The sequence below is a fragment of the Cricetulus griseus genome, chromosome X (assembly GCF_003668045.3).
Source record: "Cricetulus griseus strain 17A/GY chromosome X, alternate assembly CriGri-PICRH-1.0, whole genome shotgun sequence".
Lineage (NCBI taxonomy): Eukaryota > Metazoa > Chordata > Mammalia > Rodentia > Cricetidae > Cricetulus > Cricetulus griseus.
In genome coordinates, this window is record NC_048604.1 from 12,268,485 (window position 1) to 12,294,610 (window position 26,126).

The 26,126-nt window shown below is 37.9% G+C and overlaps 1 pseudogene; it reads left to right on the forward strand.

Moving 5' to 3' along the window:
- LOC103163912 overlaps positions 1-22,213 on the forward strand; it is a 56,307-nt pseudogene extending 34,094 nt beyond the window's left edge.
- Positions 22,214-26,126: the final 3,913 nt, after the last annotated feature.

Consider the following 26,126-nt stretch of genomic DNA (forward strand, 5'->3'; position numbering starts at 1 on the left):
GGTAGCATCATAGCAACAGGAGTTTGTTTTAGAGGCTGCTCATCTCATAGCAGTCTGGAAGTGGAGAAAGGTAATTTCTAAGTTTTTGTAGTGACTCAGCCCTGGACACCTGGAAGACTGCCTTAGCAAATAGTAGCCAGCCAGCCAGCCAGAACACTGTGTTAGGAAAGACAAAAGAAGAAATTATTTTACTTTTTGTCAGGATTTTGTTTTTGTATTTTTGTATAATTGTTGTGCTGGTGGTTTTATGTTGTTGTTATTTTGTGGTGCTGGAGAGAGAAGACATTCATGGAGTACTGGCTTCTCTCCCCAGAACCACAAAATGCAAGCTCATGAGACTCTGTTTAGAAAAGGTTACAACCTGTTGAACAGGAATGCAGAAGGACAGGAGATCTAAAACCCACGCTTGTAATCTCTAATGTTGTCTTACATAGTTTTAGTTACAAGTTAATGTTTATAATGAAAGTACATTTTTCCCCAGCTCTTTCTCTCTCTCCCTCACACCCCTCCCACTGTGGGGTGGTGTGGGGTGGGGTGGTGTGTGTGTGTGTGTGTGTGTGTGTGTGTGTGTGTGTGTGTGTGTGTGTGTGTGCTGAAGATGCAACCCAGGGCCTTAATACACACGTTGGGCAAGCACTCCATTTTTGAGTAGTATCCCAAAGTCGGGTTCTCGCTTTCTAACCCAAGATGGATTTGGACTCTCTATTCTCTTGCCTCAGTCTCGAAAGTGCTATGAGTACAGGTATGTGCTACCATGCCTGACTTATAGTACATAATGCCAAAGGAAACATAGTGAAAAACAAATCAAAAGTACTGGTCTCTCTCCCTCTCCACTCCTGTCCCTCAGTCACCAATAATTTGCCCAAGGATAACTGTGGCTAACAATTGATCATTCTTATTAAAAAAAACTTGTATAAAATTGTGGTTTGATTTGGTAATATTTCACCATGCACACACATCTGACCCATGTTATGGGTTTCTCCTCTAATTTTTAAAAAATTTCTTGTGCAAAAAATTATCCAAAATTGATTCCATAGAAAGCATGACTTTACAGAAAGCATATAGTTCATTGTAAATGCTGGTTCTTTTTTAGATATTAATTGTTCAGTTTTGCTAATCAAGCTTTGTGATATTGTATATTCTAATTCCTTTCTACTTCATATTTCAATGGTGTAACTTTTTTATACAATAAGAAGGAACATCTGTGTGATGAAAAACGTGACATTATTGTTCATCTTAAGCAATGAAACATTGTTCAACAGCTCTGAACTAATAGCCATTATATCAAATAGGTTTTATTTTAATCATTATTTCTAATACATGTGCAATTAATACATAATGTTTGTCATTACTGAGTACTAGCATAAAATTCCAGAAGAAGGAATTAATGTCTATCAGAAGTTTAATGAAATAGGATTATCAAATGATACTAGATATGATACTAGAATAATGAATCATTTGCATATCTGAAATTATAACCTAAACATTAAGCACTCTTGTAATAGGATGCGTTAGGTTTAAGAATGGAAAGAGAGAGAAATTTCAGATATTAAGTTATATATGTTGTCCACTTCCCTGCCAGCTCAGAATTTTTTCAGAGAGGCATTAATTCTCAAAAGAACACTTGTGCTTTCCAGAAATTGATATGTCCTGATCTTTTATTTCATTTAGTTACATAAAAAGGAAGTGGTTTAGAAGACTCAAGCCTCTCATAATTAATTGTCAAATGCAATCTCTTTACTAAAAAAGAAAATGCTGTCCATTTCCAAATATTTCTTGTAAACTCTTAGCAAAGGGGCAAAAACTAATCCACTCTGTTTCCCTTGCAGCATTATTACATGTGCACCTTAAAGAATATATGCTGCTCTTCTGAAATATGCAGGACCCCACCTTTTGTATAGGGCCTCCAGGAAAAGACTGAGGATTCTACAAAATTACCATATGAATATGCTACCATACCTCCCAAGAAGCCACTGCATGGGGGTGTGTCACAAAAGGAGGTGATCCTTTCATTTTGTAGTTAATGAAGAGTAAGAGGACATTTTCTGAACACTTTTCTTGGGGGGGTCAGCATTTGAACTTAAAATTCGAGTGCAGAAAATATCCTTTCTATACCTTGATTCTCCTTCATAATCAACCCAGCCCACTAAAAAAGGAAAATGTCTAATATCTAAAAAGAATAATTGTTAGTATTAATACTAGTAGCTAAAAGTTAATAAAGTTGGTAATCACAATTCTTTCTAACTGGCTAATCTATCTGGGTCACTTCAGGAATAATGTTTTGCCTGGAAAAGGTGGATCTTTGAGATTAAGTTAGGATGAGTGTTGTACACATGGAAGCATGGCGAGGGTGTGTTCCGATGGTGTTTCTAGGGATCCAGATTTAAGAGTGGAAACACAGTTCTAATGGAAAAAGTTGAGACTGGGCTAGGGTCTAGGCAGAGTTCAGGCCTTATTTACTAAGGAAATTAGGGTTCCTTCTCTAATTAGCACCAGTATAGGGTTTCATTATTGTTTTCTTACCAGAAGCAAGACCTAAATGTCACTTCTTCTGGGAGTCACTTTCCCTGATTTCTACAGCTAGATTAGGTGTTTTCTTTTGCGTTATAATATTAAAACATTTCAGCATTATGACTTTAGAATCTGTCCATATTTTCTCTTTCACTGTAGCATAAAAGGTCTACATTTAAGAACAATGTCAAACTTATAACTGATGCTCAATAAATATTTGCAAAATAATTACAAGTTTGGTGGCTATGAAGTTGCTGCTGTTGTCTTAGTTGAAGGAGCTGGGCTGAAGCCTGACTAGTTGTTTCATGGGATGGACATGTTGCCAAAAAGCAGTCCGTGTCTTATACAAGGCTGACAAGGTTCATTTTGATTTAGATTTGCACTGTACACACATGATCACTGCAATTAGTGAAGACACTATGTGGTGAACAGAAAGTGTAAAATCATTTGAGAACAAGAAGATGGAGGCTAGGGTAAGAAAAGACCTGGACTCAGTGTGAGGACTGGAGTGGACATGGGGCAGTCCACGAAAGCAAACCAATAAATAGGAGGCTGAAAATGTGATTTAAAATGAAGGTCAATGAACTGGAGCACAAACCAAAACTAATCCTAAATCTGTATTTTTGCACAACCTGAGATCTAAGAATGTGTTTACATCATTGTAACCACCTGAGAAAAATATGCTATAGAAGGTGTAGTCCAGAAAGTCTAAAATATTTTCTCTCTGTTCTTTTGCAGAAAAAAAATCACTGACCAAGAATGAAATGAATAAAATAGAACAAAAGCAACCACAAGCAGAGGTATAGTTACACCTTATATACACATACTCAAACACACCATAAATGGAATAATATTTTATAATTGGAAAACAGCAAAGAAATGTTGATACTCCATGAAGTTTGAAAAAAATTAAACCATATTATCTATCAAACTAACCAGAGTAAACTAGTAAGGACAATTTTTGAAAGGCACTATTTCAAATATATATGCATATATATTTAAGATTTATTTATTATGCATACAGTGCTTTTCCTACATGTATGCCTGCATGCTAGAGGAGGTCAGCAGATATCACTATAGATAGTTGTGAGCCACCACGTGGTTGCTGGGAATTGAATTCAGTTCCTCTGGAAGAACAGCCAGTGCTTTTAACCTCTGAGCCAACTCTCCAGTTCCCAAAATTATTTAATTTTTTTTCTTGTACATTGTTTTTTTTTTGCCTGCATGTACATCTGTATAAGGGTGTCGAATCCCTTAGAACTCGAGTTACAGACAGTTGTGGGTATTGGCAATTGAACCCAGGTCCTCAGGCAGAGCAGCCAGTGCTCTTAAACACTGAGCCATCTCCCGAGCCCATATATATATACATATATACATGACTGATTTTTCTCTCCTCCAGCCTCACAAAGACGGGTGTCTTATCCTGCATTTGCTGTAATCATTCTGTTTGTACTTGAACTTTACCTAATTATGAGAATTTTATACCTCGGGAGAAGAGACTACATAATATGAATATATTTGAAAGATAATAACTTTGATTTGATCTCATTCAATGTTCTTTGAAATACAATAATAGAATGCTTTCGAGATTGATGTTTTAAAGACTATCTCATCCAAGTCTCTTGTTTGCTCAGAGGAAAATGGAGATTAAAATTTTGTCTGAGGTGCTAAAATAATTCAGAACCACACCATGTATGGTTGCAACATAACTATAATCCCAGCATTTCAGAGGCTGAGGTAGAGGAGTCCTAAGTTCAAAGCCAGCCTGGGTTGCATACTGTCTCAAAACATAACTAATGAAAGCCAGAGAGAGACCCAGAAATTCTGGTGCCAAGCTCTCTCATGCCAATGTGCTTATAAATAATGTTGTTCCTCCACCGCATGCCTACCTGGCAGGAATTTACTTCCCCAGAAGTACATTAGTGCATACTCCACTGGCTTCTTCATAGCACTAAAAACATGTGTTTAATAAATGAATAAAGGATAACCATGACAAACACGCACTTCCTGTTTAATGCATATCAATGCCAGACACGGTGTACATGTCTTTAATCCCAGCACTGAGGAGGCAGAGACAGACAGATCTCTGAGTTCAAGGCCAGCCTGGACTACAGAGCAAGTTCCAGGATAGCCAGGGCTACACAGAGAAACCAATTTTGAAAAACCAAACCAAACCAACAACAAAAAAACATACCCGTCACTATGTCAAACACTTTTATAAGCATTATTATCTAATTTGACTCTCATAACAACTTTATGAATATGTTTTATTACATTTTTTATTTTACAAATGAGAAAACAAAAACAGCTAAATTAACTAGCCTGAAGCCATGTGGCTACAAAGTTGTGGGATTAGGCTTTGACTAACTTCCCAAATAACTTCAAAGTCAGTGTTTATAACCATTATTCTCATTATATGGTGAGGACCAACAAAATCATCAATTCTGAAAGCATGCTGAAATGCTAAACTTGTGACTTATATATCGAAATACAGTTTCTACTCTGCCCTTCCTCAACAAGTGAAGCCCAGTGAACTGGCCCCTCGGCTTGTTTTTCCTGGCTTTGCTCTGACTCCCTGTGTGGCCTAACACAATCAATCTCTGGAATTCCATCTTTTCCCAACCTCACTGCATAGGCCTGCTTTTTGAAACACCCCAGATGTCTCCAGTTATCTCGGAGGAATTTCAAAAAATTCTCAACAAATTTCAAACATGTTCTTTTTAAAGAAAGTATGTTTTGGACAGCTTTTAAGGGGACAGAAGGGATTTCCTTCAAATGAAATTTAAAAAATAAAAAATTGTCTACACTTTTTAAATTTCCAAAATTCAAACTAAATGTTAAGGGAGGCAGCTCCATCTGCTGGGCATTAAACATACTAATGACAATTGTGGATTACTGATAACTGTTGTTTAGTCTGCAACAGTTTTCATGGTCCATTCTAAGTGTCCACTTTTTAAAAAGTAATAAAAATATATAGCCATTGACAAACATTTGTAAAACAAATAAAAATTATGATAAATACTATAATAACACATGCAGTTTGCCTCCCTCAGATATCTATCTTGTATTAATGTTTTCCTGTTTCTACGAGTATATGTCTCTTTTTACCCAGGTGAGAATGTATGTATGTTGTATGTATGTATGTATGTATGTATGTATGTATGTGTCCAGTGATATGTCATATTTATATTCGTAAACACTATATAAAAAGATTTTTCTGAGCCATTTTATAATCATCATAGACATAATTTTACATATAATAATTTATTTGCTAACTTCCCTATTACTGAGCATTTATGTTATTTAACAATTTGGTTATTATAAACACAATTTGGCTATTATAAATAAGCATCATCTTTGCATAAATATTGTCTGGAAGTCAGTTTAGTTCCCAGGTAGTAAATATTAGTAAAAATGGAACACTATGGGTCAACGGATAATATTATATTTTAGCTAGTGAAGCATATTGCTGAATTGTTTTCCCAGAAGACTGCACTGGTTTACTCTATTATCAGTGGATGAATGGCCTTCTTATGGCACCCTGGCTAAGAGGGAGTATTGTTCTTTTTCATCTTTGCTAATTAATAGGTGAAAATTAGGCTCTTGTTTCCATTACTGTTTTTGATTACTAGTGCAGGTGAACATTTATTCGTTTGTTCATTAGCCATTCATAGTTCCTTTTGTGACTTATTCTCCTACTCTCATTTTCCCATTTAGAGTCTTTGTATTTTCTCATTATATTGTGTCCTTTAGATATTAAAGGCACTATTTTACCCTCGTATTTAAGAGAATATTTTCAATGTTTATTCTTTGTCATGTGTTATATGTAACATATAGAAGCATTTTCTTTTATATAGTGGGGTGTTTTAAGTTTCATTTATTACTAGTTTTCTTCTATTGCTTTTTTTCAATACTGTGGTTAAACTTGTGGCCTGTCACAAGCTAGGCAGGACTCTAGCACTGAATCAAATCCCCCATCCCTCTCCTACTGCTTTTAATTGCATAGAGATGCAGCAAACACTTATACTTTATGTTCTTAATTGAATTCAAGTTTCATTTATATTCTTATCCAATTAGGATTATTTTATGAAAATATAAGATATCAGGATATGCTTTTAAATATTTCTAGCTATTAACTTGCTCTTCCCTATGTAACTAAATTCTTAATTTAATGTCAGCCTCTCTTTCACATAGCGATGCCATTTATAGTCTCCAGTAAGTTAAAGGACTTCAAAATTTGCCAGAAGGATTGAAATGCTCTGATTTTTTGATAACTGAAAGATTACAGAATGTTAAGAAATCACAGGAAGCTACTTGAGAGGTCTAAATGAGGAAGTAACATGATCATGCCTATGTTATTAAAACAGATACTCTTACATAATTTATAATAAAGATAGAGAAGAGAGAAAATTTGGAGGTAACAGTGATTCAAATGATTCTCACTATCTCTTGAATCTTCTAGGCACCTTACTCCCTGCCTTCCCTTCCTCTTCAGTTACACCCTTTCAATAGTATATGTTTTAAAAATATTTATTTGTATATTACATATATGATGATCATTTTGCTTGCATATATACCTATGCATTGTGTGTGTGTGTGTGTGTGTGTGTGTGTGTGTGTGTGTGTGTGAGTGTGTGTGTGTGTACCTGTATGTAATTAAATCTGTCAAAATCCTAATTAGGTAGATATTATTGCATAAATCACCTCATTGCATGTAAGGAAACTGGGGCCAAGAGGTGTCAGATAATTTGTTCAAGATCCCACAGCTAGTGAGTTTGAAGAGACAAAATTCAAACCAAGGAATATGAGAACTAAGTAATAAAGGTAACACACCCAGAAGAGTGACAAATGGAAGTACCCCATCCCTTACCTGTCAGTAGGACTCATAAACCTAAATTTTTGTACACCAAAAAGTATGTGGCCATCATTTAACAAAGTATTCCAGTAATAATAGGAAGACTACTCACCCCTTATTTTGAAATATTTTGTCCTTCTGGGGTTTTTTGCTTTTGTTTGTTTGTTTGTTTACAGGTTAGTAAAATATATATATATATATATATATTATATATATATAATATATATATATATGTCTGTATGTACAACTTTATACCAGAAGAGGGCATCAGATCCCAGTATAGATGGCTATGAGCCACCATGTGGTTGCTGGGAACTGAACTCAGGACCTCTGAAAGAACAGCCACTGAGCCATCTCTCCAGTCCGTCCTTCTGGTCTTTATGTCACCAGAGTTCTGCCATAATCATCCAGAAAACTGATATCTGTTCTACCTGCCAGTACTAGGTAGTTCTGTGTTCCTAGACAAGTCATTTCACCACAAGATTTCCTTTCTTATCTTTATAACAAAAGTGTTGATATTTCTCTTCATAGGGTTTTCAATAAAATTGAAGCACATCTAAAATGATTAGAAAAGCTCAAAATTCTACATAATTTTATAGATTTCCCAGCTAAAACATTAAAATTCTTAGGCCAGGAAAATGCTTAGTGAAGCATATGTATTTTAGCAAGTCATGAAACAGAAATGTATGTCACATCTCTCTGGAGCTCTCAGAAGGTGAAACAGTGTTAGTTACATAGTGAGTTTATGGCTATCTGGGGTGACATAAAAATTTATCTACTAAAATAACCATCAGGGGCTGAAGATATCACTTCAAAGTTAAGAGCAGAACGCTTGCTGCTCTTCCCAGAGGATCTAAGTTCAGTTCCCAGCACCTATGTCAAGCATCTCACAACTATCTGTAACTCTAGCTCCAGGTGATCTCAACCCCTCTTCTGGCCTACAAGGGTAATCACACACACACACACACTCACACACACACACACACACACACACACACACACACACACACACACACATCTTTTTTAAGTAAGTGAAAGAATAAAAGAAACATACTACAACAGAGAATGCTCTGTTTTAACTTATTTTTATTTTCATTATCTCAAAAGTTAAATATGAACAAAAGTGAAGAATTATAACCCTTATAACTAATTACCTAGGTTTAGTTATTACCAGCTCTAGCATATCTTGTGTTTAATACCCTTCAACATTTCTAGTTCTATTTGAAAAAGAACAAGATATTATATGAATATGGTTCTTTCATCTGGTGAGAAAAATAATGGAGAAATTTTATTTGTCAAATTGTGAGGAAAGACTGAACCTTAAAACCTGCAAATAGCTGGGCATTGGTAGCTCATGCCTTTAATCCCAGCTCTTGGGAGGCAGAGGCAGATGGATCTCTGTGAGTTCAAGTACAGTCTGGTCTATGGAGAGAGTTCCAAGACAGTCAGGGCTATATAGAGAAATCCTGTCTTGAAAATGAAATAAAACCTAGAAATATATAAATACATTTCAATACTTTGCAGGGTATTTCTTTATTATAATATCTTCCAAAGATATTTCTGAAATCTAAGTAATACATCAGTTTGTTACTCAAGACCAAAGGCTGGAATTCCAATTGTCTGTGGAGGATATACTGGTACAATGATTGATTCCAGCTACACAGACCAGAAGGCAATGTTTTCATTTTTACAATGATAGCATTTATAACATCAAATGCTAAAGTGTTTTGGTACACTAAACAAATTTGGCTTCGGGGTAGTTCTAAACACAGAATAAGTTATTCCTGACAAAGCAAAAGCAAGAATAATAGTTAAAATTATCTTCTTCAAGAAGGAATGAAGAAGAAATAAAAATAGTCTGTCCTGTACTACCCATTATCTCTATCAACTTAGAATTTGTCAGTTTTCTTCTTTTTATCTAGTTTACAAAGCTCATTGATATCTGAGATCCAGAGCCTAATGAAATACAGTCATTTATTTGTACAAATGAGGGAAGGGGTTGGTTACCCCAAGAGTAGCAGAAACTAATTCTGTTGTTACCTATGCCAGAACAAGCTCCCTATGTATGCAAATTTTCCACAAAATAATGAATTCTTATTCCTTCCATTTCTTGTTTTCCTCATACTTTAACATAATTTCATGAACTTTATAAACAGCACTCTATTTTTTGCCTGTCTGACTACTTCCAAAACAATAGGGGAAAAGAACAACTGCAGGTAGTAGAAAAAGTGAGAAATTAGAGAAACTATTACAGAAAGATGCAATGCCATTAAGAAGCATGCAAATAAAGTTGCATAAACTATGAAAATGGGGGGAGAAAAAGCAGTAAGTCACATGTATCATGATATAATTGTCAAAAAATTGAAGGCAATGTGCCAAAATGCTGGTGGTTAAGTAATAATTGTGACTAGTACTACTTGTGTTTTACCAGGCATAGCAGTAAGCTTATTAACCCTCTTGGGTGGGAAAGTAATATTATTATCCTCATTTAATGGCTAAAGAAACTGGGTCTCAAAGAGGTGATTAATTTGTCCAAGGCTATAGAGCTAAAGAGAGCTAGGATTCCAACCCAGACAATCTAACTGAATTTTCATATTCTTTTTTAAATACTTTCTGTACCTTACAAATTTCCTACAATGCACACATTTTACCTTTATTTTTTAATCCTGTAGCATTAACTGTGTATAGAAATAATTTTGTCATTACATCATTAACGGTAGTTAATTACTATTTCTATTCATCATTTGTATGTCACCTCAATTAGACTGTTAAGAGCCTGTGTCTCAGGGAGTGTCATGTTTTAATGCATATTATAGCTTCTCTGTGAATACTTCTTAAATGAAAGGACAATACAGAGAAAAATGTAGGAGTGCAAAGCAAAACAATCAAAAAAAGGTTCAGGGGAGTGATGAAAGAGATAAATGAGTAACAGAAAAAGAGACATTGAAACATATAATAATCAAGAACAGGAGATATACTTGGAACCTAAGTAGCCAGATAAACACATAACTAAACCACAGCTAAAAAGACAGGATGCTAGCTATGTAGAACCTATTTTGGTAAGCTAGAAAACTAGAATTGGAGCTAAACTGCATTAACAAGGAAAAGTGAGTCACAGTGAGAACGGAGATATTGAAAGATATGGTACTTTGAAAAATCAAATAGAAAAATTGTTTCAAAGTACCTTGTGAGAAAAAGATGTAGTGAAATTGCTTTTCTGGCAAAGCCTGTCCCTTCATCCAACAATTATCCTGAGATACTTGAGATCTCATCTCCATAAATTCAATAGGCAATTGGGGCCACTTTCTCTTTTGAGGCCAGATGCAGAAACAGAAATTACAGTCATTTCCTATATTGCAGAAATTAGCTGGCCAGTTGAAAGCCACCTGCACATATTAATTGGCATCATCAGAGGTTGGCATCTAGAAGGATCTCTGTCACATACTTCATCCACATGGGGGCCAAGTTCAGATAACCAAAGATGACATCTAAGTTTGAAGATGCACGAAGCTATGAGTTGATGGTCTTTTGTGGTTCTTGTTCCTTTGGCAGTTAGAGAATGACAAATACCTACACTATCATACATGCAAACATAATATAATACCAAAGTGTGACTTCTAGAAAATGACAATAGTTCTCTGCCACACCACTGCTCATTACCTAAGAAGTAGTTGTTCTTCTATAACTCTAGCTGTGTCTTCTGATTTCTACATTACGTATCTAAAAATATGCACAAAGATATATTTGCCTTAAAATTTTAGGTATTGCCTCATGTCTACTGACTTAACCAAGAATTGTGATAGACAAAGAGGTCTGGTGATGCAGTGGAAAGAAGCATAAAAAAGTGAAATTCTTGTCTACCGCAAAAATCCCTATATCATAATAGTTGGTAGCCAGGTTTGCCCTATTAGGACCAGGATTACAATACTTGTACCTCTTACTTAGCAAGTAGCATGCAGTCTGGTTCTTAGTAAGACCACTGATGTCTTTTCTCTGTAGCAGTCTGCATAGCACCTTCTAGCACTGTGACAGCTATCCAGCAGGTAGAAAGTCTCGTAGTCCGTTGAAAACAGATTTCTTCAGGTGCTACATCTAAAGAGTATAGCATCTTTAGTTATAAAGTATTACCATGGATGTAGGATGGGTAACCAGGGACAATGGCAGTAGCTTGTGTTGCTTTGTAGGCCTTTGGGACCTCCCTGACCAATAACTCATAGGAATAAATCCCATGCCTTGCATCATAATTTTCATTTAATAATTCATGTCTTCTAGGAGAAGCACTGTCTACCAATGAAGGTTAGTTTCTCTTTTTTAGTTGATTTTTTAAAATTTCATTTTGCATTCCAACCACAATTCTTCCTCCTACCCCTTCTCCCAGCCCCCTTGCCTCCCCCCTCCAGTCCACCTCTCATCCACTCCTCCCACAGCATAAGGGCTCCCATGGGGGTGGGGAAGTCGACAAAGACTGGCTTATCAAGTTGAGGCAGGACAAAGCCTCTCCCCACTGCATTAAGGCTGAGCATGGCATCCCACCATAGGGAGTAGGCTCCAACAAGATAGCTCATGCACTGGGGATAGGTCCTGGTCCTGTTGTCAGGAGTCCCTCAGATAGACCCAGCTAATAATTGTCTCCCACATGCAGAGGGCCTAGTTTGGTCCCATGGAGGCTCCATGGCTGTCAGCCTGTAGTTTTTGAGTTTCCATGAGTTTGGTGCAGCTGTCTCTGTCGATTTCTCCATCATGATCTTGATCTCCCTTGTTCATGTATTCCCTCTTTCCTCTCTTCAACTGGATTCCTGGAGTTGGCCATACTACAATCCACAGCTCCAGAGAAGCTAGGTAACAAGGAGGACCCTGAGAAGGACACATGGATAGCCCTGGGAAGGGGAATTAGATGAGGTCTCTTGAATAAACTTGAGGTGGGAGGTTTTCAGGGGAAGGGGGAAGAGAACATGAGGGAACAGGATGGTCAAGTTAGGAGAGGGGTGGAGAATGAGAGCAAGGAAAGAGCTATCTGATGGAGGGAGTCATTGTGGGGTTAGGGAGAAATCTGGTGCTAAGAAAACTCCCAGGAATCCACAAGGATGACTCCAGCTAAGACTCCTAGCCATAGTGGAGAGAGTGCCCGAACTGGCCTTCCCCTGTAGTCAGATTGCTGAACTGTTATCAGACAGCCTTCATAAAGTAATTGGTGGAACAAGATGCAGAGATTCTCTTTTTAAGGTATATTTTGAGATTACCTTACTAACTACTGCATTTTCATAAGGCTTCGCAACACATCCTCAGTTTTCATTAACACACTGTGCTGGAGAATTAGTATTACCCTCCATAGCAACTTCCCCAGAGCAGGACATTATAGTTTCTCTTGTGCTGCAGGGTTAATTCCCTCAGGTTGGAGTAGAGAAGTCATGGGAATCAGTAATAGTAGGGATAGGGAGGTGACTTCATCTGGTCAAAAATAGGAAAAAGAAAGGGGGAAAATGCTTACCCAAATTTAGAGGCTCAGTGTCCTTATCTAATCTCATGTGATCTCAGAAACTAAACAGGGTCCAGCCTGGTTAGTACTTAGATAGCAGATTCAGTGTCCTCAACTTTGTTGGAGTAGTGACACATGTCCCCATTCCAAATTAAAACATATGATCTTTTTCCCCCAGGCAGTGCAGTCATTTTAATGGTAGATACTTTTTTTTCAAGACATGGTTTCTCAGTGTAGCCCTGGCTGTCCTGGAACTTGCTCTGGAGACCAGGCTGGCCTTGAACTCACAGAGATCCGCCTGCCTCTGCCTCCCGAGTGCTGGGATTAAAGGCGTACGCCACCACCTCCTGGCAACAGTAGATACTTTATGAGGACACGAGTTCAATTTATGCTGTAATTTCTCTAGTTACAAGATGAGATTCCACATTTAATTTTCAGTAATCTCATCCTTGTGGGTATAGGAAATAAGGCTCTTGTTTGGGGCATACAGAAGCTTTTAGGTCGTTATTGACAGTTCAGCTAAGAATCCAAACCCCTGAGGTTTTGTTACCTTTTACCATTTTGTCCAGGAACATTGAGAACAAATAACCAGCCTCAATATCATCATTAAATTTTCAAAAATGTTCAAAAACATTTTCTTACCTAATTAACTAACTTCTTCCTTTTCAATTGGCTTTTGACTTTTGAGATTGGGTGGGATCCCGTATCTACATAGAGAACATATGTAGACCTATATGGCCTGGAATTTACCATGTAGTCCCTGCTGGCATTTAGCTAAACTCTGTCCTTCCTGCTTCAGTTTCCTGACTACTAGGATTACAGGTGTGCACCACCATGTGAAGCGATCTTTGTTTTTTTTACAAACAGATCTTTTTGGTGTTTTGTTGTTTGGTCTTTGGTGATGGTGTTACAAGATGGTGAAGAGTCTCATATCTAGCAAGCTGGCATTTTAGCACTAAGTCCTTCCTCTGTTCCCAGAATCTTTAAATCTAATAAGGGTAGAGAGCCAATTACAGAAAACAAACAAATTAAAAAAAAACTCATCCTTAAAATTGTATTATGTGGTGATAAAAGTTTATGATCTAATAAAGCTTTCCTGAAGATCAGAATGCGAAGTTAACCACAGCCATAAAGGCCAGGCAATGGTGGCACACACCTTTAATTCCAGCAGCCACACTAGTTAGCCATAGAGGCTGAGCAGTGGTTGTGGCCTACGCCTTTAGTCCTAGCACTTGAGAGTCATATATGACAAGAGATCAGGGCCTCATTTGGCCATTCAGTATTCAGTCTTCGGCAATTTAGTCTCTAGCTGCACTGAGGATTCAGGAAGACAGGATCACCCTTTCCGTCCGAGGTAGAGGTAAGAGCTAATGGCTGGCTGCTTTGCTTCCCTGAGTTGTAGGAAAGCTTTATTATATCAAAGACAATATATCACCACAGTGTTACTCTAGGTATGGCTATGAGACCTGCAAGTAAAGGCTAATACTGGGGCTGCTGTGGCAGGAACGAGGGAGGGCCAGTGGCGGAGTATCCTCCACCTATTTGACTGACAGTCCCCAAGCAATCTTGGACTGGAAAGAGTCCAAGATAACAAATGAAGACCATCTTCCCAAAAAAGGTCTATCTAAGAAAACAGAGTTCAAAGTTATAGCACAAGGTAAGTTAATTCTAATATGGAAACATCATGAAATCATGTCCACTCAAGTAATGTGACTGGCTTCAAGGAATCTGAAGAAAAAGCAAAACAGCAACAGCAGGAGTCTGTACATAGGGAAAACATTCTTGCATGACTAGAATCCAAAGAAGAGGAGGTGTAAGAGTGTACCTCTCAAATCTAGTACCCCATGCAAATCCAGTAGCCAAGTGTGACCCAACTGAGATCAACAATGGTGTGCCCATTGATCAACTTGTTTTTCCTAAAAATGAAAGGTGAACTGGAAAAGACTAAAGACAAACTAGAAGAAGCCCAAAATGACCTGGGTGCCTGAAAGTTTGATTACACCTGATAGGTAAGCAAATCCTACTCCCCAGTCCAGACTTTCTTGAAATTTCCAATTGAGAAAGCTGTGGTAGGATAGCTAAGTATTCGTTTCCACGCGAAGACTCATACTTTTGAAGCCACAAAAGCCACATTCTCACACTACCCATCTTATAATGACTAATGTGAAACTTACCAGATGAACCTTGTGTTTCAGCTTCTTTCTCTTCCCCTTGTTTCAGATGAAGAATAGTCCACCTCTGAAAAATTCCCTTCTAAGTAGACACTCAAAAAATATTTCTGAAGAAAATAGAGAGAGAAACAGAAGTCTTAAATGTATGGTACACTGCGTTTCCAGACTGTTTGAAAGACTGAAAATCTAGAGATTTTCAACCATGAATTGAGCATGTGAAATTCCAGTAAAATATAAAAATGGAATATACACCACTCTTAGCCTTGAGCATAGTGGCTTCAAGATACTGCACATCAGCTATGCCAATAAGACTGTGGACTTCCTGATTGTTGAGCTACTGGATCAAAACTCAAATGAGGTGAATTTTGCTTTGAAAGGGTTTACATGCTAAGAACCAAATTGTAATACCTGTGACACAATCAAATTATAGCTACTAGTATTACAAGTAGTTGATATATTTATCCATTAGTTCTGAGTTCTACATTATATAACAAAGCCTTAAATCGCTGTGGCTTATATCAGCAATTTTGTTCTTTGCATGGCTGTGGAAACTGTAAATAACTGTAACTGAGGAATGTGATCATATGATGGTGTGGTCTTCAACTTGGGTTTAAACTGTTGGGGGCATTTTAGCATTCCTTTCACAAGCTTGTATAAGGTATTGACTGTGATGAGACTCATTCCATTATTCAGCAAACCATCTCATTCAGTAGGCAAATGCTAAACAGCATTGTCTTTGGTGTTATATGGAAGAATGTGTTCCTTCATTGTTTGGGGGGGGTCTTTGGTATGATTTATTGAAATTAAATTAAATTTTGTGCCTTCATGTGGCTGCTTTTTAAATTTTATTTTTTAAGTACAAGCAGACTTTCTTTCATACACTACATTGTGATTATGTATGTAGAGAGGTCGCCCCTCTCCCAGCTCTTTCCTGCTCCTCCCCACCTCTCCAAATCTAGATCCTTTCTTGCTCTGTCTCGTTAGAAAAGAAACAGGCACGCGACAAAAGGAAGGGAGTAAATACAAACAAATAAACCCGAACAGGACAAAACAAACAAATGAACAGAAAAAGAGCCAAAGACAAAAAGCACCAGAAACACAGACAGACATGGAGACACATACATTGGCACACACAGAAATCCCCTAAAAACACAAAACCAGAAACAATGATACAAAAGGAAAACACCTATAGAGTAAGAAAAAATACTCAAAAAATACAAGTAAGTTCATTTTGTATTGGTCATCTACGTTGGACAAGGGCCCTCCCCTTAACAGTGGTTTGTTTCCCCTTGGAGAAAACTAAATTTTCATTTGTGAATTATTGGTTGGAGAGAGCTTCTAGGCTAGGGATGGGGGCACGTGTTCATTTCCTTTCTCGGAGCTGCAAACCACAGGTGAGGACCTACCTATGCAGATCCTGTCATTCTTTCAGTCGCTGAGTTCACATGTGCATTGATCCTGCTGTGTTTAAAAGGCCTGGTTTCCTTGGTGCCCTCCATCCCCTCTGGCTCCTACAATCTTTCTGCATCCTTTTCTGTAGGGTTCCCTGAATCCTGTGGTGAGTAAATTGATAGACACACCCCATTTAGGACCAGTTGTTCCAAAGTCTCTCACTCTGCACCCTGTCCAGCTGTGGGTCTCTGTTTTCATTCACATCTACTGTAGGAAGAAGCTTCTCCAATGCTGGCTAAGCAAGACACTGGGCTATGAGTATAGGAGAATACTATTAGGAATCATTTTGTTGCTATGCTCCTTTTTGTTAAAAGACAGTATTTGGTTTTCTGAGGTGATCAAACCATTGACTTGAGTTCTTTCCTCTTTTCTATTTTAAGTTACTGGTGCTACAGCAGTTCCCTCTCAGCAATACTTCTGTATAAGTCTGATAGTTGTTCATTTTGTAATGTTATTCTTCAAGATTCCTACATTAATGGCGCCCTCTTCTGTCAGCACTGGCAAGTTCTGATACCTAGTCTCTTATTTTTTTTGAAAGAAGCTAACGAATTTTATTAATATTTTCAACAAAATAACTAAGTTTGTTTCATTTTATCCATTGTTTTATTATCTGAAATGTTATTTCTGCTCCTGATCACTTCCTTTCATCTGTGTGCACTGCACTTATGTTTGCTCTTCTTAAGTTTCTGTGTTCTTTTGTACTATGCTCCTCTTTCCTTCCCTCTCTCCCCAAATCACTGAGTGTTTAATGTAGATTCACACATGCTAGGCACCCGCTGTGTCACTCAGCCACATCCCCAAACCATATGGTTCTCTTTTCTCTATTTGGACACAAACTTGGGCTCCCCACAACCAACATTCATTTGCCAAAATTCTTCTCCCTTGATTTTACTTTTTCTTTCTCATAAACTATTTCAAATATGGCACCTTCAAATTACATGTGCTTTTAAATATCTCTCACACACATGTTGTGAGAAAAGAAAATAGGGCTAAGAAAAATATTTATTCCTCATAGGAAAGGTGATACATGTGAATTAATATATGTAAAGCCCTAGTATGTGACATAGTAAACATCTGTGTTTGTACTATTTGCTGTATAGCTTAGCTTGTTTTGTATACCTTTTGAAATATTTGTATCTTTGTAAATTAAGTATAATTATGTCCTTTTTCCTTGCTCTTTTCTCCCTCCAGTCCCTCCCATGTACAACCCATGTTGGTGTCTCTCAAATTCATGGTTTCTCATTTCTTTGTCTTTAATTGTTGTTACTGTGTGAGAGAGTATATATATATATATATATATATATATATATATCTGCTTAGTTTGTATAATGTTAGTTGTAGGACACCAACAGACAGGGTTACATGGAAGGTTTCTCATGGGCTTCTGACCCTGAACAAAGAACTACTGGAAACTATGTAATATTTTGTTTTATTTTGTTCTGTTTTAAAAGGGGGCTTTGAAAATAAAGTGGGCTGGCCTTGACCTCACTATCCTCTTCCTTCTGACTCCCAATGACTTAAATTAAAAGTGTGAGCCACCATGTTTGGAGTTTCTATAACATAGTTTTAGCAACATCTTTAATGCCTATAGTAGTTATCTATTGCTGCATAAAAACTGTCACAATTTCACAGTCTAAAAGAACATGTATTTCTTATATCACTATTTCTATGGGTCAAAGATCTAGGTGCTGCAGCACTTGAGTCTCTCATGAGATGAAAATCAAAGTGCTTACCAGAGCTTGGTTCTATATTCCTGAAGGTTGGCTGTGGAAAGATTCATATGCAGACTCACATGATTTTTGGTAAGATTCAGTTCCTTGTAGTCTGTGAAACCAAGGGCCTTGGTTTCTATATAGTTGATTATAGGCCTCGGTAAGATCCTTTCCCAAGTTTCTTCAACATGGTATCTTAAGCCAATACGGTAGGCACTGGACTAAACAGACAGACGTTGCCATATCTTATAATCTAACCAAAGACATTACAGTCTATCATCTGAACCACATATTAATTATAAATAAGCCACTAAATTACCCCACCCTCTAGGGGAGTAGCCATCTGGATTCAATCATCACTAGCAGCCATCTTAGTCTCTGTCCATCACATCTTAAAAAAGAAATGAAATATAATAGATACTTTAAAATGCTGGTTTTTCTAAACAACTCATCTGGGTTTAAATAGCAAGTGAGCTTGAATGGATAATTCCTCAATCCTCTGAGTCTCGTTTTTTCACCTCTAACAGAGTATGAATAGCACTTGCAATACATTTGGGGAAGGATTAAATATGAATATCTATCTTTCTTGTTTTGAAACTAGTGAGTGTTTAATAAATACTACCTTGATACTTGAAAACTAAAAGAAGTGTTTAATTTGCCCAGCTAATGTGTTACTGCTAAATAGGTAATCAGATGGGTTGGAGAAAAATGAACATAAACAAAGTACCATCACAAAATTGATACTGTCCCATGTGAATTATGACCTTTGCAATGTGTCCCATCTGTATATACTCTCAGCTAGGTCTTTATGTCTTTTAGCTGCTTGTCTGGTAAGAATCAAAGTAATAATGGCAATTGTAATTCACCTACATACACCAGCTGCATTTCAGTTCTAATCCAGTCCTGGCATCTGCTACATACATATAAATTAAGACATTTAATCACAGAATTGATACATTTTCATGCCTTACCTATGGTTATTAAGATTCTTCTATGCTCCAGTCCCTTTTCTTAACAACAGGAGGACAAAGTCCCTGACCACAAGTGGCTGACCGGCTCTACAGGGAATTTAAACATAGGGTGATAGTAATACAATGTCACCCATTGTGCCAGAAACTGGCACAGTGGACTACATAATACAGAAGAAGGGACTCAACTCAAATTAGGTGCATTAGGAAAGGCTTTCCGGACTTAAGGTTTAAAGGGTGGGTGAGAAAAGAAGGGTTGGTGGGGCAAAAATACTGCTCAGCAGTTAAGAGTACTGGCCCAGTTGTATTCCCCTCTTCCAGCTTCTGTGGGCATCAATACACACAGGGTGCAGAGACATACATGCAGGCAACGCACCCATATAGACACAATAATTTCAAAGTAATTCAAGAAATGAGGGGTTATTGATTCACTCAGTGATAGAGTGTTTACCTAGCAGGCACAAAGCCCTAACTTTGGTCCCCCAGAACCATATAAAGAAAAAAATTAATAACAAAGTTTAATCTGGAGCTATTTGAAACATGGGATATGGCAGGTAAAATAGAGAGTTCTCCTCCTTGTCCCACAGTTCAGTGGGAAGAACAAATCAGAAAAAAATATGAGAACACCATATATGACTAAATTCTACAGGAGCACAGGGAAGCAGGTGGGATAGAAGGGGGTAGATCAAAGGCTTCACAGCACAGACAGTATAGACAGTCTTTGAGGATGGGAAATTGTTTTGATATTTGGTCTTCAACTTTCTCCATTATTATATTTAGCATTAAGTGTTTTTTTTTTCCAGACTGGGTATATTTTAACCAATCCCCTGCATTATTCATGTGTAAATTTAAAAAAATCTAGCTGCAATCTAGAATGTTAGAATTATCTTCTGCAATTTCATCTTGACTATTTCCCAACTTAAATGCGATCTTCTCACTACATGGCCACATGCTGCCTTTATAATAGCAGCATTAATATAAATAATGGTAATAGCCTAACATTTTTACAGTGTTACCTAGTTCAGAAACCACATTCTATATGTGTTAAATATGCAAGTTAATTACATTTCAGACATACAGAAAATGACTAAAAATAATTACCTATAATCACAGCACGCAGTCAACTGCTTGTTAATATTTTAGTCATTTGCTTCAACTTTCTTTTTTTCTTTAATAATATGTTGAAGGGATAGCTGAGGATGTAACTCAGTCAAGAACTCTTGTCTAACATGCATAAAGTTCTGGTTTCACCTGCACACAACAGAAAGAGAGAGACATAAAGACAGAGACACAAAAATGCAATAATGAAAGACATTATTTTGCAAGCTAATAAAAAGAAACAAATTTTAAAAGATAAAAAGGAGCTAGGGAGATGGCTCAGTCAGTAAAATGTTTGATACACAATCATGAAGACTTGAGTTCTGATCCCTAGAACACACACATATGAACAGGTACACTACAAAAATGTTTTTCAAAAGAGAGCATATAAACAGTACTATGTAGTTTAAAAGATAAGAATTAATGAGGACTAGAGAGATGACTCACTTGTATGTATTATGTATATTATGTAATATAAATTACATATCATTTATGTCAAGTTGCATATATATATATGTATAATCATTTGTATGCATAGATCTTAAGCATGATCTTCGCACTTCCTTCCCTATAAGTTGCTTTTATCATGGTAGTATTAATATAAATAATAATAGCTCAACATTTATAACACACACACACACACACACACACACACACACACACACACACACACACACACACCTGTTGCCCTTCACAGTCTGGGATCTCAATGAGTTCCCAGCCTATGGGTAAGAAGGAGTACATTGCTAAAATTTCTGTGCACACTTCTGCTGTTGTCCCAAGACCTTAAGACTCAGGATCACTTGGTGGTGGAAGCCTGTGGCCATCAGGCAGCAGAGTCGTCTACCTCCCCATGTCCTGGCCAGGCCCTAAGGTCCAGGATGAATGGCATCCATACTGACCTTAGGGGCTAGAGAATGTCATGGAAAACAGTTTGTTGGGCATGTTTTATGTGCCCATGGGACACTGCTGAAGCATTTGTAAGGATTAACTCTTATGCTTTCCCCAAACCTCTAACACCACTTTTTCAAGGAACTTTTACAGATATGAAGTCATGAATGTACGTACATGTACCTGCATTAAAGATGTATAACCTACAATTAAGCAGCCAATCAAGCCCACAGACAAAACCAAACGTGGATACAAAGCCACTCAATTTCTGTAATTATTCACTAGGCAGGACTGATGCTAAGAGATACTGTTGAACTCATTGCGCCTTTAAGAGCTCTGACAGATCAGGGCAGAAACAGGGTCTGTAAGTAGGTGAGCAGAAAGGGAAACAAGTGAGAAAAGGAACCAGGGGTCCTGAATGAGTGTTGGGATGGAACTGGAGGGAGGAAAGGGAGCTTAGAGGGGCAGAGGGAGGTCTATGAGAAAGCAAGGAAGTAGTAAAATGGAGTGGGGCACAGTAGTAGTATGGAGTAGTGACACAGAAAATGTGGACATAGCTTTGAATCTTAATGTTGTGGGTGGCTGCTATTTGAGTCTGGAAGCTTGTTGGTGGCTGGTCTGGAAAAGGTCCTGGGCAGAGCTGCAAATCTTGAGATTAAGCACTGATGGGGCGGGACTGAGGAAGAGCCTAGTTGGGCTGTGAGTACCTAGTAGGAGTTAGGGATGTGAACTGGCACAATACAGAGTCTATTGGGCCATAAGGAAGGACTATAAGGACTTACCTCAGTGGTTGGGCCACTGAAATACCAGTGTGGGCGTGAGCACTGAGGAAGAGTTGGGGCCAAGGTCACGAATCCTGGCCAGGTGGGTGCAGGTGTGGACCCAGGAGTTCTAGAGTGCAACTGAGTTGTGACGTTTGTAATGTGGGCAGAGCTTTGGAGCCTGACCCTGTGATACAGTTGGAGGAAGAAGGCGTGGCTGTAGTGGTGGACGAGGGATGGCGAGCAGGGCTGAATGCTGGAACTCTGGAAAGGCATGGTTATGGGAAGAGTCAGATGGGGATGCAAATACTGACCTAAGTGGGCAGGGCTACTAGAATATCAGGGTGGGGATATGAGTGGCGAGACACAAAGTGGAGAAAGAGCTGTGAATTCTGCCAGTTTTGCGTATATTTTGTTAGATGTAAATATAAACTGTTAGAATTAAATTGAGTGGCTCAGCACTTGCCTAACAAGAGTGAGACCCTGGGTTAGAACTCGAACACTGAAAATAAGTTGACAGTAAAACAGTAGCAAACTGAATTCAATAACATTAAAAGTATTCTACCGGCTGGGTGGTGGTGGCATGTGCCTTTAATCCTAGCACTCAGGAGGCAGAGTTAGGCAATGTTCGAGGACAGCCTGATCTACAGAGAAAGTTTTAGGACAGCCAGGGGTACACCGGGAAACCCTGTCTCAGGCTGGGGGGTGCGGTGCTGGGGGATTTTTACATCATAACCAACTGAGTTTTACTCCTGGAATGTAGCAATATCTCAATATATGAATCAATGCAATATAACAATTAAGGAGAAATATATAATCATTCTAATTTATGTCAAAAAGATATGAGTAAACATTCATCCTTTCATAATAATACAAAATAGAAATAGAAAGGAACACAGCATATGGGTTATATATGACAAAGTACTCATGTGGAAATTTCCACCTAATACCATATTCTCTGGTTGTGTGTTCATTGCTTTTCTCATTACTATAATGCAATGCATGCCTACGACAGAGCAATGTAAGAGAGGAAAGGCTTATTTGGGCTCATGGGTTCTGAGAGATTTCAGTCCATGACGGTGAGGAAGACGTGGCAGATCAACCATCCTAGCATACCGCAAGCAGGAGATACAGCTGGAACCAAGAGGAATATGACTTTCAAGAACCTGCTTCTAGTACTTATTTCCACAAGTCAGGCCCCACCTCCTAAAGCCTTCCCCAACCCCCAAACAGCACTGAGAACTGAGCATGCAAAATTAAGCCTCTTGAGAGTATGTTAAATTAAAATCACAACTTTGGTTAAAGTATGAAGATTTTTGTGGTGGTTTGAATGAGAATGACTCCCAAAGGCTCATATGTTTGAATACTTTTCCCCCAGATATTTGGGGAATATTAGGAGGCATGGCCTTGTTGGAAGAGGAATGTCACTTGGGGCAAGCATTTCAGTTTCAAAAGGCTCACATCATTTCCCACTGTCTTCCCTCTGCCTCCTGCTGATAGATCTAGGTGTGAGTTCTCAGCTCTTGTTACCATCATGCCTTTGTTACATCATCATGGACTCTAACTCTATGTGCCCCATTTTATTAGACATCAGAGCCAAACAATCAGACAAGAAAAACAAATAAAAGTTCCAAGATTATAAAGGAAAAAGTAAGATTGTCAATGCTCACTATGCCCCCATTCCTTTACTTTGCAAAGGAAATGCATACATTCTCTGCCACTGTATGTTGGAAGTAACTTGATTTTGATTTCACAGGGATTCATAATAAAGATATTGTTTTGAGTTGCAGAAGTGACTTTTAACTTTTAGATAGTGTTAAGACTGTTAAAGACCACCGAGACTTCATAATGGTATGTCCAGAAAACTACAGGATCCAGGCAGTGAAATGTGGTGGTTTAAATGAGAACTGTCCCTCATGGGCTCAGGTATTTGAATATGTGGTCCCCAGTTTGTGGCACTGCTGGGGAGACTATGGAACTTTAGGGGATGGACTCTTGCTTTAGAAAGTATATCTGGGATTGGGCTTTGAAAGTTTATAACATTGCCCCTCTTCTAGTTCACACTCTTTGAGCATGAGGATGGTAAAGTTGTGATCACTTAGATTCCTGCCCTAGCTGCCTACCATCATGCCTCCCTGCCATTATAGACTCTTCTGCAATCATAAACCAAAATAAACTCTTCCTTCTGTAAGTTGTTTTGGTCATCGTATTTTATCATAGCAATGTAATCAATACAATCAGTAAACAATTGACTGGTTTAGGACTCATCAATGCTTTAGCTTTTCATTAGTCATCTGTGCTAGAGTACGACTTCCCAGTGGTATAAGCTTTTAGATGAGTAAAAAATGCTCCGGTAAGTAATTCCAACAAAGTCATTATTTCACTGATCTGAACTTAGATGGATGTCTTTCTTTGTTTTACCAATGCCTTCCATGCTTGGAGTGAATACATGTTTCTTTATGTCTACCCAGAAAAATTTATATGACTCCATTCAATGGAGAAACAGGAGTCTTTTCAACAAATAGGGCCAGAAATCCTGAACATGTATCTGTATGTGCAAGAATGTAGTCAGAAGGCTGGGTGTGGTGGTACATAGATTGCCAGTACTAGCAGGCAGAAATGGGGAAATCTCTATGAGTTTGAAGCCAACCTGGTTTACTTAACAAGTTCCTGGCCAATTACAGCTAAGACCCTGTCTCAAAATAAACAAACAAAATAACAACAACCAAATTTTAAAACAGAAGAATGTAGTTAAATACTGGGCATGATGACACATACCTATAGCCCCAGGATCCAGGAAGTTTATGGATTTTTATAACAAGACACTGTCTCCAAAAAAATAAAGATGATGGCATTTAACTTTTTAACATATATGAAATTAAGTGAAAATGGACCAGAAACCTAAATATAAAAGTTAACAGTGAATAATACTTAAAAGAAAACCTAGTCAGAAATATTTATGACATTAAATTTGGCAACTTCTTGGAAATGCTGACAAAATCACAAGCAACAAATAATAAAATATGTACATTGGATTTCATCAAAATGAAAAGCCTTTATATTTCAACATCCACTATCAAGATAGGGGATAGAAGGCTGGTAAAATGGTTGAGCATGTAAAGTGCTTGCCATCTGAGTTCAATTTACAGAACAGATATACAGATGGAAGGGAAGAACCGACTCTATATGTGTGTTGCGACATGTAGGTATGCACATATGCGCGCGCACACGCACACACACACACACACACACACACACACACAAACACACACACACACACCATACACATATAATAAATATTTGGGAGGGGGGTTGAGACAGGGTTTCTCTCTGTCGCCATGGCTGTCCTGTTTTTGCTGACCAGACTGGCCTTGAGCTCAGAGATCTGCCTCTTCTGCCCCCCAAGTAGTGGGATTATAGGCATGTGCTACCATATCCAGCTACAATAAATATTGTCATTTAAAAGATAATAGAAAGATTACTCACAGAATGAGACAACAACTTATAGATCTGATAAATTTGCATGTAGAATATAAAATATCCTTATAATTTTTCAAAAGTGCAATCCAATTTAAAATGGACATAGGAGCTGGGTGTGGTAGCACACACCTTTAATCCCAGCACTCAGAAAACAGAGGCAGGAAGATTTCTGTGAGTTCAAGGTAACCTGATCTACCTAGCAAGCTCCAGGAGCTTCCTATTACAGCCAAGATATGCAAAAATAGATTGTAAGTATGTGTTCTATGTATACCTGGCAGTACTACATAGACAGATCCTGTCTCAAAAGAATGGACAAAGGATATAAATAGATATTCTCTGACAAAGATATCTAAATGGCCAAAAAACATATGAAACAATGTTCAATATCACAGGCCATTAGGTAAATGCAACTTCAAACCACAAATATTTCATATTCATCTAGATGGGCGTATGTATGTATGTGTGTGTGTGTGTGTGTGTGTGTGTGTGTGTGTGTGTGTGTGTATGTATGTATATAAAATCAAACACCACACACAGGTTACAGAACATGACCTCTTTCCTGGCTAGCTTCCATAGTACTGGATGGTAGTACACAGGCTGATGGCACAAAAAGTTACCAACAGTCTTACCCAGTTGGACAATATGATTCAGAAATATAATAATGACTAGTATGGCAAAATATGCCAAACATACTGTAAGCCAATGTCCTACGTATGCCTGGAATCACTATTCTTAGGTTTGCTCTATTCTT